This window comes from Mus caroli, chromosome 9 (assembly GCF_900094665.2).
Source record: "Mus caroli chromosome 9, CAROLI_EIJ_v1.1, whole genome shotgun sequence".
In the NCBI taxonomy this organism is placed as follows: Eukaryota; Metazoa; Chordata; class Mammalia; order Rodentia; family Muridae; genus Mus; species Mus caroli.
In genome coordinates, this window is record NC_034578.1 from 22,134,476 (window position 1) to 22,152,810 (window position 18,335).

The following is an 18,335-nucleotide window of genomic DNA, read 5'->3' on the forward strand; positions in this document are numbered from 1 at the left end:
GTCAATCTCCTGATATATGTTAAATGAAATGAGATAAAGTAATGGTTATATAAATTACAGAGAAGAATTATATAAACTACCAAAAACCAATTTGTACAAATGTTTAATGTTATATAAAAAAAAAACCACTACAATTAATATTAAATCATTGTAGCATGCTTAGAAGGGAAGGTTTTATCTTGGGGCAGTAACATGTAGTGCTTTTCTTCTTTATTATCCTTACAGAAATGATCAAATTGCCTTTTTATTGGCTTCTTATTAGTTGTAAAAAATAAACTTTCATTATGACATTTCATATATGTATATTATATCCTGTTCCCCATCTCTCTTCCCCTTTCCTCTCCACATGCCATTCTTTTTTATTGAATTTTTTTATTAGATATTTTCTTTATTTGCATTTCAAACGTTATTCCCTTTCCTGATTTCCCCTCTGAAATCTCCCTATCCCATTCCCCCTCCACTTTGCTCATCAACCCACCCACTCTTGCTTCCCAGTACTGGCATTCCCCTAAACTGGGTCATTAAGCTATCACAGGACCAGGGACCTTTCCTCTCATTGATGACTGACTAGGCCATCCTCTGCTTCATATGGGACTGGGGCCATGGGTCCTTACATGTGTACTTTTTGGTAGGTGGTTTAGTCTCTGGGAGCTCTGGAGTTTCTGGTTGGTTCACATTGTTGTTCCTCCTGTGGGGCTGCAAACCCTTTCAGCTCCTTCAGTCGTTTCTCAGTATCCTCCATTGGGAATCCTGTGCTCAGTCCAATGGTTAGCTGCAAGCATCTACCACTGTATTTGTCAGGCATTGGCAAAGCCTCTCAGGAAACAGCTATATCAGGCTTCTGTCAGCTCAAGATACAATTCACAGACCACATGAAGCTAAAGAAGGAAGACCAAAGTGTGGATACTTTGGTCCTTCTTAAAAGGAGGAACAAAATACCCATGGGAGGAGATACAAAGTATGGAACAGAGACTAAAGGAAAAGCCATTCAGAGACGGCCCCAGCTGGGGATCCATTCCATATACAATTACCAAATCCACATGCCCTTCTACTTTAATATATTATATCTTTTATTTTCTCTTTCTCTTGGGTAAGAATGAATGTCCCTCTCTCACACTCTAGCTCTTTGTCCAGTGGTGGGGCCTGGTGAAATTTCACCTATTTTCGTTGGAATGTAAACAGTTTTGTCATTGTTTAAGACTTACTTAGGCTACTATATTCCTGAGGTTTCATGAATACAGCTTCCTTGGACAATATAAAAGACACAGTCTGTCAGCAGTGTACTGGTCCTCTACCTTTTGAACTTTTTCTGCCTACTCTTCCACAGTGTTTTCTGAGCCTTTCGTATAAGAGTTGTTTCACAGATGCATCAACTGGACCAAGGAAACATATAGTCAGCTACCTAAATTTTGACTTGCTGCAGTTTTCTGTATGATCTCCACTGCTGCAAAAAGTTCTCTCCTCTCTCTCTCTCTCTCTCTCTCTCTCTCTCTCTCTCTCTCTCTCTCTCTCCCTTAATAGGAAACTTAATGCTAATCTTAGAAAAATACTCTTATTAGCTTTGACCTCTGAACACATATCTTGGACCATAAGTTAAAGGACTTGAACATCAGATTAAACAAGATGTTCAACAACATTTTTCAATGTATGTGACATGCCTCCATAAGTGTTGAATATTTTGATAAAATTATTGTAGAAAGTAACCTGGACAACATGCCAAGAATCTTTGAGAGGCATGACTGACATTAAGTTCTGAGATGCAGCTATGTGATACTTGAAATTCTTGTCATGGCCACACAGCTGTCTCTGATAAATGGAAGACAGATATCTGTGTGATCCAATCAGAAGGTTGTAGCCACGGTTCCATGCCTTCCTAGTCTTAAGGTAGATATGTCCTCCTCTGAAACCTGATTTACCCCAGGACTCATCATGTTACTCTGTTACTCCCACACAGCCTACAGAAGAAAAGTGGTCCTTTCCATCTCTGATTCTATAACATGAGTTTTGTCCTTTTGTCAAGGCTTTGCATCTAAAGGAAATACAGGAAAGGTGATTATAACTTAAACAGCAATACTTAAGCTACTTACAGTGGAGAATGTTTCTCTGAATTAGCCATATAGTCTTTCTCCTTCAAGCTTATGCATTTTTCTTATGGAAATCTGCCCTATATAAAGTTTCTTCCTTATCACATGATACATACACACACACACATATGTGTGTGTGCATGTGTGTATTAAGTCATATTACTAAAGATAAAACTATACGTCAGTGTATACATACACACACACACACACACACACACACACACATATATATATATATATATATATATATATATATAGTATTCAAACATCCTATATAAAGTTGTATACAGTCATATCTACATTGAAATACTCAACTTAAACCTGCAAATATATGTGCCCTCCCCCAAGCCTTGAGCAGTCTGAATCAGACCTTGTTTGCCATGGTCTGCTATCCCACCTAGGGTAGATTCTTCCAACCTAAGTAAAGTCTATTGTCCTGCCACATCTGCATCTTCCTGCAAGAAGCCACTACCTGCTGAGCAACTGAGCTTGTCTTCCTGATGATATCCTGGAAAGGTGGGGGATGGGTTTTCCCCTTTAAAAATTCAGTCTAAAGAATGAAAGTTGAGCCTTGATCAGAGAACTTTGTCTTGGCTCATGATTTCTCTTGTGGTCCTTCCCATCCATCCCCACCTTTCCTTTCAAGAACCCAGTAACCTGTCACCACTGATGGCTACAAATATACATGTGAATTTACATGCTCAGTTCTCCCTGCTGCAGATCCATAACAGCTGTGTGGATGAGTAGTTATTTTGAACTAAAGTATTAATTAATAAAATGAAAACCAGAATGGTGCACATGAGTTCAAGGCCTACAATTAATTGTAAGTGTTCAGATTATGTCTCTGCCATTTGTTACATTGGAAACAGTATTCAAACTCTTTCTATTTAACATGATACTCATTAAACTATTTTACCTAAAGTTATCAAGAAGCACAACTGAATTAACATAAAAATCACAACAGTTTCTGGCACATGTGTGTATATGTCCTGAGTGGAATTTAACATGCAACCAAAGATGATGTACTTATAGCTTTATGAATAACATATGTATAGTATGTCCTTCTCAAATATGAAGACATCTTATGGTATACAGCACAAACCACAGATCTTCACAGTAAAACCTGCTTTAGACACCAAGATGTGCTATTACCCTGCTGTCTGTTACTAGCTCTGGTTTGTGATTCACCTAAGAGCCCTTCCATGAAGAGCTGTCTCTGTGAGGTAAGATAAACATGAGGGCATCGAGATATGAAAATAATCTCTCTCCTTAAAGGTCAGCTCATTCTCTTTAGTCTATTGAGAATAGAAAAGTCTTGCTTAATAAAAGATACCTAATGATGGGAGTCAGAGACTCTAAAATAAACCAAGTGTTCTCAAATCTAATATTATTGAGTAGGTGAATGAAAAATCAGCAATGTCACAGATTTTTGCTAGAAACTAGCTTTAGAAAAAGCAATAACCTCAGCTTGTCAATTTGCTTTCAATTTAGAATTATAAAAGACCTATCGTTCTAACTATATCTGTGAATCTTAGAAATAAATAAATAGAAATTGTGTTAGCAAACATAATGGCTGTTTGATTTTGTATTCCTCTTAAGATACATTTTAGGGCCATGAAATGGCTGACTTACATTGGCCAACACACACATACATACACACACACACACACACACACACACACACACACACATACACACACTATGGAGCAAACAAATAATATGAATAAGCCTACACCAAAGGAACAGATAAATTAAGACTGAAAAAGAAGCTTGAAAAGTAGACAAAGAGACAAAAAGGTCTATAAACAACAAAGATTCGAATGACATCAGCATTGTGTCAGAAGCCATAGAAGCTGAAAGACTGTAGAATGATGTTTTTAAAATACTAATGGCAAAAGTCAATTGCCATTAGAATCCTCAATATCTCAAAAATAAATGCAAAGCTATTTTCAGACACTTAAGTGTGCAAAAAATTAGTTACTAGTAGAACTTCAACACACACACAAATAAATCCAAAGAGAGATATAAAGAAGGATTTGGAGGGAGGGGGAACTAGTATAATTATATCATAATCTTAAAAATTAAAAGAAATAAAGAACTAATTTAAAATTTTCACTTAGAAGATAATGGCACATAGCAATCTGAGTCAACACAAGGGTCTAGAGATTGCAGAAAATTTTAACTCGCAGTTGAATACAATGCATTTCTTGATTCTCTACTGTCATTAAAAGCCATGAAGTTTAAAGAGCAGTATATTCTCATGAGGACCCTGTACTGCTACTGAACTAATACGTTAACTGCAGACTGACTGTACTGATCATATATTCCTACTGAACTAATGTGTTAACTGCATATATGCTAAAATGGGTTAAAAATACAACTCTAAGGAAATTAATAGGCCAAACAAAAGTGTGTAGCTGGCAAAGCCTGGAGGAATTGAGACAGGATGAACAGGCAGAACCTAGCAGATGTCCTCAGAGCAGGGAAATCACTGTGACAAAATCACGGATGCATGCCATTCTACGGTTTATCAATACTTGCAAAGTGCCCAACACTTTGAGTGGCAGCCAGTGGAATGTGGGACTTTGATTAATAACAATATTCCAGAATTGGCTCATTCTTCCAGCAAAGTGCCACACTAATGGCATAAAGTACAGAGCACGCTAAGAGTATGGCTAAGGGGTATATACCTGTATTTTCTATTTACTTTTCTAGGTCTGGAACCAACACAGACAATTAAAACACTTACTTTCACAAAATTTTCACCTTTCCTGCACTCCAGGAATGATACTAAAGGTGCACACCACTTCCCTCTTTGCAGACCAGTGAGTAATTGATCACTAATTTGAAACTAAATTCATACTGAAAATTTTCTTCAGAAACTCTCCACCTTAATATATTTTGAGCTCCTTCTGCTATTCATTTGAATTTGCTTTCCATGTGTCTATTCTAACCCAGTTCTTTTTTTTTATTTAAAAATTTTTAAAAGATTTATTTATTTATTATATGTAAATTCACTGTAGCTGTCTTCAGACACTCCAGAAGAGGGCGCCAGATCTCGTTACGGATGGTTGTGAGCCACCATGTGGTTGCTAGGATTTGAACTCTGGACCTTCGGAAGAGCAGTCAGGTGCTCTTACCCACTGAGCCATCTCACCAGCCCCACTAACCCAGATCTTTATGTCCATTACATCATTAGTCATGGAGGAGAACAGGCGTTTTATGTTAAACTGCCCAAATATGCTCTAAGCCACTTAGATGTGAACTTTCCACAGATGGGAATACTTATGAAGCCTTCTTGCACTTGATTGTCTAACTAGGGATTTTTAGAGGTCTACATGGTGTTAGGTAATAGGGACAATGTTCTTCACAGTCAATTCTTATCCCTCTGTTCATATTTCTAGTTCTATTTGCCAACAGCATTGACTAGTACTTTTATATTGTTTTTATTTATATATAATGTTACTGTAATACTGTTATGTATGTTAGCTTCAGCTTTAAACTTGATACAAACCTAAAGTCTCCATGGAAGAGAACCTAAATTGAAGAATTGTCTTCATTAGATTGAACTATAAGCTTGTCTGTGGAGTATTGTTGAGGTTTGGACTTGTAATGCTAAGTGTGGCCCCCCAAGACTTGGAATCCATAGGTAGACCCAAGAGACACAATGTGACCTTGTCCCCAAGTTATTTCTGATTGGTAACAAAGATACCAAGAGGAACAGCTGGCAGAAGATACATAGGTAGGTATTAGGATTCATGGGCTTGGGATCACAGGAGAGAAGAAAGTGAAGGAGGAAAGAGAAGCCACCATGGGTTAGGTGAGTCATGAGAATGTGACCCTGAGGGCTGGTCAATTGGAGTTAATAGCATCCCAGATGAAACATAGTAAGTAATAACTCAGAGTTACTGATAGAAAAGAAGAGTCTAACAGCATAGAGGGTAGATATCTGCTCAGCTCTTGTACTGCTTAAGGTGTATTGTAAATATAAAGATTGTGTGTCTCCTTTATCTCTTTTTTTCTGGAAACTAAATAGTCAAAGGCAGGATAGAAACCCTGGATTGGAATGTTCTTCCAGGGTTAGTGCTTCAAACTCCTCCTTGAGATCCTGCCTTGGTTTCCATTGATGATGAACTATAACCTATTAAATGAAATAAAGCTTCCCTCCTCAAGTTGTTTTTAGTTATGGTACTTATCAGAGTGACATAAATGCAAACTAGAAAGCTGCATATCACATAGGATGCTATGGTATAAATATATTAAATGTATCCATTATATAAAATGATTAGTTTATATGAAATTTGCAGCTCATCCCTCTGCAAACTGAAGCATATGATGTACATGTTCAGAAAAGCTGAGTCACCCAAACTTCTACTTCCTGCTTCTTCTGGAACTCTTCTCACTGGCACCAGGCAAGGCATTCATTTTCAGGATCACAACTATAAAACAAACATAATCTTTTTGGCAAAGAGTTAACATGACAATAGCTTTAACTGCAAACATGAAAAACCATTTTGCATCGTGTTAAGCACTCTCAGAGGAAGGTATCTCAGTCTAAAAGTAAGTTGAAACCTGAAACGTAAGCTACTTTTCAGTGACTCACAAGTGCACTAGTTAACATGATCCCATGTCAAGGAATCAGATATGGCTAAACAAATCAAATATCAGATACTAGCAATAGAAGTAATTAATATTTAATAAGGGTAAATCATAGATATGCCTCATGATCATTAACTAGTAGAAGAATATAAACATTAGGAATCCACACAGTTCTTCCATTCCTCTAAAACTCTAACCTCTATTCAGAGAAGCATATTGCTGATCTTTTAGGTTAGATCTACCTACCTTATGAAACATAGATAAGGGACTTTCCTAGGGGAAATGAATTTACTGTTTAGGTAAAGTCATATGCATTTTGTCTACAAAAGTAATTGATCTGCATCAAGGATATATATATATATATATATATATATATATATATATTACTGTATATAACATTGATTATAAAACAAATGAATGGTTTTGTTTACTTTTACTCCTGTGCTTCCCATTAGTGGACAGAATAGAGAAGTTTTCTAGATGAGTGAAACTCAGTAAGCCAAAACCACTTTTGCCTCTAGTTTAAGAATATGTAATACTGTTCTTCCAATGAGGTTGCAATCCCCCTTAGCTCTTCTAGTCCTCCAGTCCTGTCAGATCCCCTACCAGGCTCCCTAAGTTCAGTCTGGTTGTTGGCTCCAAGAATCCACATCTGCTTTGGTCAGTTGCTGGCCAGACCTCCCCAGGCCACACTAAAGGAATCCATAGATACAGATACATATATAGCAGAAGATGGCAATAGGAATGGAGGCCCTTGGTCCTGAGAAGGTTTGATGCCCCAGAGTAGGGGGATGCTGAAACAGTGGGGCAAGAGAGTGTGGGTGGGTGGAGGAGCACTCTCATACAGATAAAAGGGAGGGGAGAGGGCAGATGTGGGATGAGGAATTGAGATGTGGTAATAAAGAAGTGGGATAACATGGGATGGGACTTGGTGGAAGGGGTAACAAGGAAGTGGATATCATTTGAGATGTAAATGGAGTGATTAATAATAATGAAAAAGAAAAGAAGAATATTTAACTCTAATGATCATGCATTCTCAAAAGCAGTGCTAATCATCTGGTTGTGACCAAGGGATGATTCTTTTCACATGACAACAGGTAAGATGTCTGTGATGGCTATTCTTGGTTGTGAGCTTAACATACTAGGAAAGAAAGAATCGAAACTGAAAAATGTCATTCATCAATTGGGCCATTAGTCAGGCCTATGGAAGATTTTTTTACTCTTATTTTTATTAGGTATTTTCCTCATTTACATTTCCAATGCTATCCCAAAAGTCCCCAACACCCTCACCCTCCCCCCCCGACTCTGCTACCCACACATTCCCACTTTTTGGCCCTGGCGTTCCCCTGTACTGGGGTGTATAAAGTATGCATGTCCAATGGGCCTCTCTTTCTTTCTTATTTATTTATTTATTTATTTATTTATTTATTTATTTATTTATTTATTATATGTAAGTACACTGTAGCTGTCCTCAGATACTCCAGAAGAGAGCATCAGATTTCGTTACAGATGGTTGTGAGCCACCATGTGGTTGCTGGGATTTGAACTCAGGACCTTCGGAAGAGCAGTCGGCGCTCTTAACCACTGAGCCATCTCACCAGCCCCTGGGCCTCTCTTTCTAATGATGGCTGCCTATGATATATTTTGATACATATGCAGCTAGAGTCAAGAGATCCAGGGTACTTGGTAGAGCATAATGTTGCTCCACTTATAGGGTTGCATTAGGGAGAAAGTGGGTAGACTTGTCTAGTCCCTGATTTTGGTGGGATTGATTCCAGCTTCTCACCATTTACTTTGATATTGGCAACTGGTTTGCTGTGGATTGCTTTTATCATGTTTAGGTATGGGCCTTGAATTCCTGATCTGTCCAAAATTTTTATCATGAATGGGTGTTGGATTTTGTCAAATGCTTTCTCTGCATCTAAGGAGATGATCATGTGGTTTTTATCTTTGAGTTTGTTTATATAATGGATTACGTTGATGGATTTCCATATATTAAACCATCCCTGCATCCCTGGAATAAAACCTACTTGGTCAGGATGGATGATTGTTTTAGTGTGTTCTTGGTTTCAGTTAGTGAGAATTTTATTGAGTATTTTTGCATTGATATTCATAAGAGAAATTGTTCTGAAGTTCTCTATCTTTGTTGGATCTTTCTGTGGTTTAGGTATCAGAGTAATTGTGGCTTCATAGAATGAGTCTGATATAGTACCTTCTACTTCTATTTTGTGTTTTGCCTTTCACCATCTGGTAATCTCTGGAGTTAGTTGTTATAGTTGTCTCACTTTGGGTTCTCTTTATTGTGTCTACTTCCCTTTTTAGGTCTTGGATGGTTTTATTCAATTCCATCACCTGTTAGTTTGTGTTTTCTTGCAATTGTTTAAGGGATTTTTGTGCTTCCTCTTTAAGGTCTTCTACCTGTTTAGCAGTGTTCTCTGGTATTTCCTTAAGTGAGTTATTGAAGTCCTTCTTGATGTCCTCTACCATCATCATGAGATATGCTTTTAAATCTGGGTCTAGCTTTTCGGGTGTGTTGAGCTGCCCAGGACTGGGTTGGGTGGGAGTGCTGTGTTCTGATGATGGTGAGTGGTCTTGTTTTCTGTCTTACGTTTGCCTTTCACCATCTGGTAATCTCTGGAGTTAGTTGTTATAGTTGTCTCTGGTTAGAGCTTGTTCCTCAGGTGATTATGTCAGCCTCTATCAGTAGAACTGGGAGACTAGATCTCTCCTGACTTTCACTGGTCAGAGTACTCTCTGCAGGCAAGCTCTCCTCTTGCAGGGAAGGTGCCCAGATATCTGGCTTTCGAACCTGCCTCCTAACAAAAGTTGTGTTCCACTCACCAGAGGTCTCAATGATCCCATGGAGGGTCCTGTGGGGACCTTGCAGGTGTCCTCAGACTCAGTGCCCAAGGTCCTCCAGTGATGGCGTGGACCGGAAGGGACTTGTGACCCTGATCAGGCCGGGTTTTCTGCCTCCCTAATTAATGCAGTCTCAGGTCTCACATGATTGGATTGGAGCAGAAGCTGTGTTCCACTCACCAGAGTTCTTAAGTTTCCATGGAGGGTCCTGTGGGGACCTTGCGGGTGTCTGCAGGTTCTGTGCCCAAGGTACCCCGGTGCTGGCGTGGACCAGAGGGGATTTTTTGACTCTTAATTGATGTAAGAGGGCTGAGCCCTCCAGTTAGACTTGTGGGATTGGGCAGTATAAGAAAGGTTTGAGCCAGGAAGCAAGCCAATAAACAAAACTCTTAAGGTTTCCACCTCAAGCTCTTGCCTTGGCTTCCTGTCTTACCTTTTATTGATAATGGACTAAAGTCTGTAAGCCAAATAAACTGTTTCCACATCAAGTTGCTTTCAGTAATGGTGTTTATCATGTTACCAGAAACCAAACTAGAACAATGATTATAGTCGAGTTGTCTGGTCATCTCATCATTGGTAATTAGGTTAATCTTAACCACAGAACTAATAGACAACAATATTCCTGTTTATCATAATGGATGTTTCCCCTAACACCCCTCGCTTCCCCTGCTCTCTGATATCCCTCTTTCTTTCCCCATCCACTTTTCCTCCTTCCTCTCCCACTCCATCTCTCCCCCTACTTCCTTATTTTCCAGTTTGTATAATATGAAACATACATGTTTGTTAGATAGAGTCCAGGGGTACTCAGATTTTAACTAGGGAGAAGGGTGATAAGAAATAGGGAAGACACAGCCTTCTCCTTCTCTCTGATCTCTTTACCATACCTATGCCCAGGCAGGATTGTTTTTTTTATATATAAAAATAGTGTTAGCTAGACTAGACAGCTCCTGTGCAAACTATGCTCCCCAGAGCATAGCTTTATACCCTCAGCATTCAGGAATATTTGGTGTCCTGGAAGTAGGTTCTACATCCTTTGGACAGAAAGGTGATGAAGCTAGGGAATAAAGAACGTAGCAATTAGGATTCAGAAACAGAGACTCGAAGATTCTGGTGCTATGGTATCAGCTCAGATCCTCTCTCACTTGGGAGAAGTAAAGGAGTTGATGCTTCATTCATAGCACCTGGCATTCTGAGCTGAAGTACACAATTTCCAAGGCACAGTTGTATGCCCAGGATGGGAGGAAACAAGGGTTACCGAGCATTAGATTTGTCTACATAGCCAATATTACTATGTCACTTATTTGATGGGATGTGATTTGAGAGGCCCTTGGGAGTTCACTATCACTTTTGGTGTGGTATGTAGAGTGACAGTATTGAGAAGAACTTTTAAGTAATGTGGCCTGGTAAGATAGCACATTTCAATTATTCCAGATCTATAAAGTCTGAGGCAGGAGGACTATTTCGAATTCAAGGCCAGTCTGAGTTTCATGGGCAGGACCCAATATTTTATTATAGAAAACAAAATCTTCTCTCATACAACATATTCTAACCACAGTTTTTCCTTCTCCTACTCCTCCCAGCTTCCCACCTCCACTAGCCCCCAAATATGTACTCCTCTATTTCCATTCAGAAAGGAGCAGACCTCCAAAACACAACAATCAAATATGGCCAAACAAGATACCATAAGACAAGACAAAAGGCCTCATATCCAAACTGGACAAGGCAACCCAATAGGAGGAAAACTGTCCCAAGAGCAGACAAAAGAGTCAGAAAATTATCCACTCCCAAAAAAGCACCAAGGATTCCCACAAAACCCCAAGCTAACGGCACTAACATATACACAGAGGATTTGATACAGAACCATGCAAGTCCTGTATTGCTGCTTCAGCCTCTGTGAACCCTGTTTAGTTGAATCTATGGGCATTTTTCTCCTTGTGTCCTTGACTCCTGTGACTCCTAAAATCTTTTCTCCCATTCTTCTACAGGGCTCTCCTAGCTTCAAGAGGAGGGACAAGTTGGTGACTTTCAATTTAGACTCTCTCCACACAATGGCTGGCTTTGAATTTTGGCACTTGCTCCAATCTGCTACTGGAAATATCTCTGATGACAACTAGATGAGGTACCAATCTATGAGTATAACAGAGTATCATTAAGAATCCCAAGTTTTAGGACAATAGGCATGTATCACCCATCTGTGAAGAAAGTAGTTATAAAATCCTGAATTTGATTTCATCAGATATACCCATGTCTTTGTTTGAAATCAAATCACTTGCACTTACAGACTTGTAACACTGCTATTGCTCATGATTCTATGACCAGGAACCCTTGTCTGAACTGACTTATTCATTATCTTGGATTAGTCAAAGAATGAAGGAACACACCCAAGTAGCAAAATAGTAGGAACTTTCTTTTTTGTTGGTTTAATTTTTATTTTTAAATATTTTTATTAATACATGTATGTACATGTGTCTGGCCCATGAAGGCCAAAGGGGGCATCAGGTCTTCTCAAGTTGGAATTACAGGTGTTGATTTGCAAACAGAGGGTGCTAGGATCCCAACTTTTGTCTTCACTGAGCATCCAGTTCTCTCAAGCACTGATCTATCTCTTCAGCCCAGGGGATTCTTTAAAATTAGAAGTACTGAGTGTGTACACTACAAAGAACTGTGAAATGTGAGTGAGCTTGTTTATAAGCCCAGGTTATTTCTCAGGGCTTCTTTCATAGATTCAGTGGGGAGCGCATTGATTGCTAGGGACAGAGTATGGTTGCTTTCTTGTTTCAGTTAATAGGCTTAGGTGATGTATATGTCACTGTACATGTCATTCCCCTTAATGTATTTGACATACATATACCCATGCCATGCAGAGACATAAGATAGTAACAGGAGATTTCCTCTAAAATCTCATTCTGGAGACAGTTTTCCTTATTGCACATGTACTTAGCACTGGTTCAAATTGCTTTGGCTCACTGTCTCTTATTTAGGTGTGTTTAACTGCAAAGTCGCCACAAAAGAGAGTTTCTGCAATTAATGTGAGTGTTTCTCAGTTTGAAATAGGTTTATATGTGACATAAGACAGCTCTTATCTGAGATGCTAAGCTATCGCTGAAAATTGCCTACGTAAACTTTACCCAAAGAGACTATTTTCCCTAATTTGTTAGGGGGATTGAAAGAAGATTTTATAGATCAATATCTATGGCTACTTTGTTCTGGATAGGGACAGAGAGCAGAGTAGAATGAAGATAATCTGTTCTATTATTTTCCTAAAGTTGTAATGTTTCCCAAGACCCTGCTGTAAGTCATCTGGAAAATTCCTCAGCCTGCTGATTCCAGGGTCAAGCAAGTGTCTCCTTTTGCCTGTTTTGTTGTTCCTACTGGTAATTGTTGGTGAAGAAGCATCTGTATTTAGACTTAAATTTTGGAAGAGAAACACACACTATATGTAGCAATATCTATGTCATCTATATCTATACCTATACCTATATCTATATCTATATCTATATGTATATCTACATCTATATCTAAGCTTATTATAGGAGAAGACCATGGAGATACAAGAGAATCAGGATAATGGTGGGTATTCCCAAGAGGACTGCTGAAAGCATCTTTCCAGCTTAGGGCTGAAGGTGATAACACATGTTTCTGTTGCGTGCTGTCCAGCGGCTCACGAGGAACGGGTACATCTGAGATGGTAGACTCGAGCTGAAAGAAAAGGAACTAGATGGACGAGAGAAAGGATGGAGCTAAGACAAACCAGGTTCTGATCAAAGCTCAATTTTACTATTCAGTGCACCGGGTTATGAAGAAGGGGGATGGGGCCCATTCCTGCCAAATCATCTTGGAGTCCAGTTACAGGTGACCACGTATTTGGCTCCAGAACAGCTAGGTTGCAGGCAGCAGCAGTGGGAGTGGCAGAACAGAACTAGAGGGCAGCAAGCGCCACCCCGATGCTCTCTTCTTGCTAACAGTGAAACCTGATCAAACAGGTTTCAGGCTGTGGGGGAGGTTACAGGTTTCAACTGCAGTTTTCCTCTGGAGAATGCTGTGTGTGTGTGTGTGTGTGTGTGTGTGTGTGTGTGTGTGTGTGTGTGTGTGTCTGTGTGTCTGTGTGTCTGTGTGTATCTGTATGTGTATATGTATATGTACGTGTATGTGTACAATGCATATATGGATCTTTTCAGATTTATTCATATAAAACCGCATTCCTATGTGAGATACAAGATGATTCCTTGATGTCCTTAAGTAAATAAATTTAAGGCTTTGCTATATGGTAGAGCCATTCCCACAAGGGGCCTAACTGGATCTGAGCAAGATTCCCTGAGAATTTTGGCTATCTCCACTGACAGTTGTCATTGGATGATCAAAACACCCCCTCTTACTGCCAAGCCAGCTGCCCGAAGGAGCTCAGTTAAATCTCTCCCCAGCAGGATGAAGGAAACTACTCAGTTAATGATGAGTCCTTTTTAGTCTTAGAAAGTTAAAGAAGTATTTTCCAAAGCAATAGACTATATGGTGCTGTATAAGCTAAAGAGCAGAAACATGCCCAAAAGGGAAGTAGTATTAAATAAGTCTTTTGTTCACAAATCGAGTAGAGGTCTTGTAAGTCAGATAGCTTGGCTTGTGAATGGGAAATGTAAAGTACAATTGTCTGAGATTCTGTGTAAATACAATAATTTTGACAAATATTAAGCCCTACTTTTAAGATCCAAGGCAAAATGGTATGCTCATATCTCCAAATCTGGTAGGGTATAGTTAGCCTTTGTGCTGCTAAGTTAGGTCAAAGTTATGCTTAGTCTGATTGTTCACTCTTCGTTAATACAGAGTATCTCTTTTAGGATTCAGTGGGAGTTTGGAAGAGCTATAGTAACAGTAAGTGAGGGAAAACTACTGTCCTTAGTAGTCCTTTGTAGTAAGGTGTAACTTTGAATAGGCTCGGGTGTCCTTGCCCCAGAAAGAGTGTCTCACCAACTATTGGACAAATCAGAAGAGGTCATAAGCCTAAGGAGCAAGGAAATGTACGTTGTTTTGACAGACTATTCATGAATCTCTTTGAGATAAATTCTAATTGAGCAATTAACCAATTTAGGGTTTCTTACTTATGAGACAGGCTTATAAGAAACACTAGTAAGATTTCAGATCCAGGGATCTGAACACCTTTTGTTTCATAAGTAGAAAAAGAATTGTGTGGGTGAGTCCCAAGTTCAATATATGAACAATGGCCTACTGGGAAGGAAAATGCTTCTTTTGGTAGTTAGTTTAAGAATTGGATATCCATTTAAGTACATTTTCAAAATTCTTTAAAGGCTTCTAACTTTACCTGGAAGCCCAAAAGGATGTGAACACATGCTTCCTTGTAAGTGGGCACTTTCTTAGGCCAAGTCTTGTCACAATGCTAATCACAAAGAGCATGAACTTCTTGTAGAAGCACATAATCATGAGGACTTGGAAAAAAATTTTTTTAAAGTCAGTCCTGCTCTCTCAACAACTATAGCCTAAAAGGAAATGCAGGGGCTAAAGAAAGATTGAGTTAAATATGGAGACATAGCATGCTCATCTACTTACCCATTTGATTCTAGAGACATCTCCAGTCCTCCCTTGATTCAGAGGAATATTTTTCTTGAGGTGTTTTCCTGGATTCCTCTAGAATTTGAGCTCCCTGAGTGACTGGCTTGATGTTATGGAGGTGAAATCAATTAATTGCCTCTGTGTTCTTTTTTAAAGATTTATTTTTAATTCTGTTTTATGTGTATGAGTGTTTTGTCTTTATGTATGTATAGCTCATCCATACCTAGTATTCAGAAAGGACAGACGAGGATATCAGATCCCATGAAGCTGGAGTGACAGAAAATTGTTAGCTGTATAGGTTCTAAGAAGAGAACCTGGAACACCCAATGTTTTTAACTCCCGAGTCATCTCTCTGGTTCCCTACCTGAGTTAACTTTCTTTATCCCTGTGCAGCTCGCCAGGATAACAATATAGGGTCCCATCCATTTCACTAATAAACTGAGAAAAGGATTGTCTCTCACACACATGTTTGGCACAGAATAAATCATCCCAATAAGAGAAGTTGATTGTGCTAATCCATTACACCAAAAGCATGTAGGTTCCTCAGAGACAGGAATATCTCTGGACAGGGACCTTGAGAGTTTCTCTAGCCCTTCTCAGTCACAATCTATTTCTTTTGTTTTGTGACACTGGGACTTTGATTATCCAAATCCTTCACTCAGAATAAAAGCATGCAGTCTTCTAGTGCTGGGGAGCAGAGTCAGTTCATTTTCAAAACCAATAGAAGGCCCATTAGGAACTTAGTATTTTGCCTAGTGCCTTTTTTCTTTCCTTTTGTTTCTTTTTTCTTTTCTTTTTTTTTTTTTTTTTTTTTTTTTTTTACAATTTACAGAAAATTCCTCCCTTTGAACTTCTCTGTGCTTTCTACATTTTATTATAATGACCAAGTCATGGTCATTATAATTTCAGCTTTCCTCATTACTGTTTTCTCTTATCTCTGGATTTTTGTTATTAATAAGACAGCAAAGACTATACTACCCATTGGGTTAGATTGGTTTGGGGTCCCAAGTATTACTTTTGGAGAATTCTCCTTGAATTGAGAACCAATTGGGTAATGAAATGTTGTCTGCCCAGGGTTATTTTCCCTCAGAAGATATGGGATCAATATTGCAATACTTACAGCAAGATTCCACAAGCTTGCTATAAAACATAGGAGAGTTTTCTCCCTTTCCTTGGGTGACAGCACTTATTTTTTCATAATTGACTAATTTTATTCTTTCTCTTTTTGTTCCTTATTAGATTATGTTTATCATCCCTTCAGCATTGTAATCCACATTGAGTGATAAAAATGGGATTGGTAGTTATCTTGGATGGATGTTGCCTGTATGAATGTCTCATCTTCCTAAATCCCAGTTGTCATTATGTTTTATTCTTTACAGAAGTCCAACAGATAATAAGGAGCAACTGAGTGTTCCTCTAGGACAGATCAAAGCATATGGCAAAGTCAGGAATGTACTGGAAAATATACATGGATCCTCAGAATACTTGCTCAATTTCATTTGCCCTGTATCTTAGGGTTACTATTACTGTTATGAAAAGCCATAACCAAAGCAACTTGAGGAGGAAGAGGTTTATTTGCCTTAGATGTCCATATAATATTCTTTCACTGAAGGAATTCAGAACAAAAACTCAAAGAAGGCAGGAGCCTGAAGACAGGAATTAATGTAGATACCATGAGGATTTTGCTTTTGATGGCATGCTCAGTCCATTTTCTTATAGAGCTTAGGACCACCAATACAGGGATAGAAGCACTCACAATGGGATTGATCTCCCTTCAATCACTAATTTAAAAAAAAATGCCCTACAGCAGGAATTTATGAAGGTACTTTCTATTTGAAGTTCTCAACTATGACTTTAGCTTGTGTTAGCATGACATAACACTATCCAACCATACTATTAAGTATCTTCTACTAAGATGGACATTTGTACTCTAACAGCTTTTCTTAGAGGAATACATATTTGCTTTACTATAAATTATAAGATTCCACTGGAGTGTGCTGGAGGCTCAAGGGAGAGCATAAGCTCTTGTTCTTGAGAATCTTTAGGAGCACTGGGAGGTACCAAGTAAGGAGAGTGATATTAATTCTCTCAGATACAAGAGGCCTCCAAGATATGGGAAATCCAAGATGTCTCTAACTTCTCCTTTTGTGACATTATTTCACTTGTAAAGAGAAGTGTGTCCTGGTGGAGCTCCATGAAAGCCTGGCCAAAATGGAGTTCATATCATTTCTCTTATAGAAAATATTTAACTGAATAATGGTACTATACTTGAACTGACATCTTCTGGTTATCTCTCTGTCTCCCACTTAGTGTTGAGGCTAGACCATGTTACTGTAAAGATGTTCTTGTTCCTAAGTTTATCTAGGTCAATTTTTGCTCTAGTTACAATTTCTACATTTGAGAAAAGGGCCAGGTGGAACAGACAGTGATTTCCCTGTGATGACCTATAGTGGAAAGGAGAGGAAAAGAAAAATTACTATGAATTTGACCTTCCCTAACAATGTTCCACTGAGAGAAAAGAGCAGAATGGATTTGAAGAACCTCAGGAGGCATTAGAAGGGATACTCTGCATCTTTAGCTTTAGGAAAACATCAATACTTATTTTAAAGGGGTTGTCTACATAATTTATGTACTATCTGTAGTTGTAATACTCCTGACTGTGAACAGAAGCTTTTGATCTCCTTTCAGTTGGAGGACTTGTTCTCCTTCTGTGAACATCTTGGAAAGACGTTAGCCCATGTGCTGAGTGATAGTGTGAAGGAGAGTTAGAGAAGAGGACATGTTTGTGAATAAGTCTTATGGCTCATTATAAAGACAGTCCTGGTAGGCTATAGGCCCAGTTAAACAAATTCAGGAAGTCTCGTGATCAAATGATGCTCTCCTTCTCATGGTATAGGTAGGAAACAATAAAGGGATAATTCATAAGATATTTCATAAGTTTTATCCATTTTATAAAATGTTTGCCCTAAGTAAAGAAGATGAACTATTACAGATTAAACTGCAAAACAGACAATATCCTTGTACCTTTGAAAACAGAGATTGTCTTAATTGTGAAAAGTAGTGTTCCCACAATATAGAAATGAGATGTTTAAAGCAGTCAATGAAGGAAAATATGAACACAGACTTTTCAAGGTGGCTAAACTGGCTAGTTTTGTGTCAACTTGACACAGCTGGAGTTATCACAGAGAAAGGAGCTTCAGTTGAGGAAATGCCTCCATGAGATCCAACTGT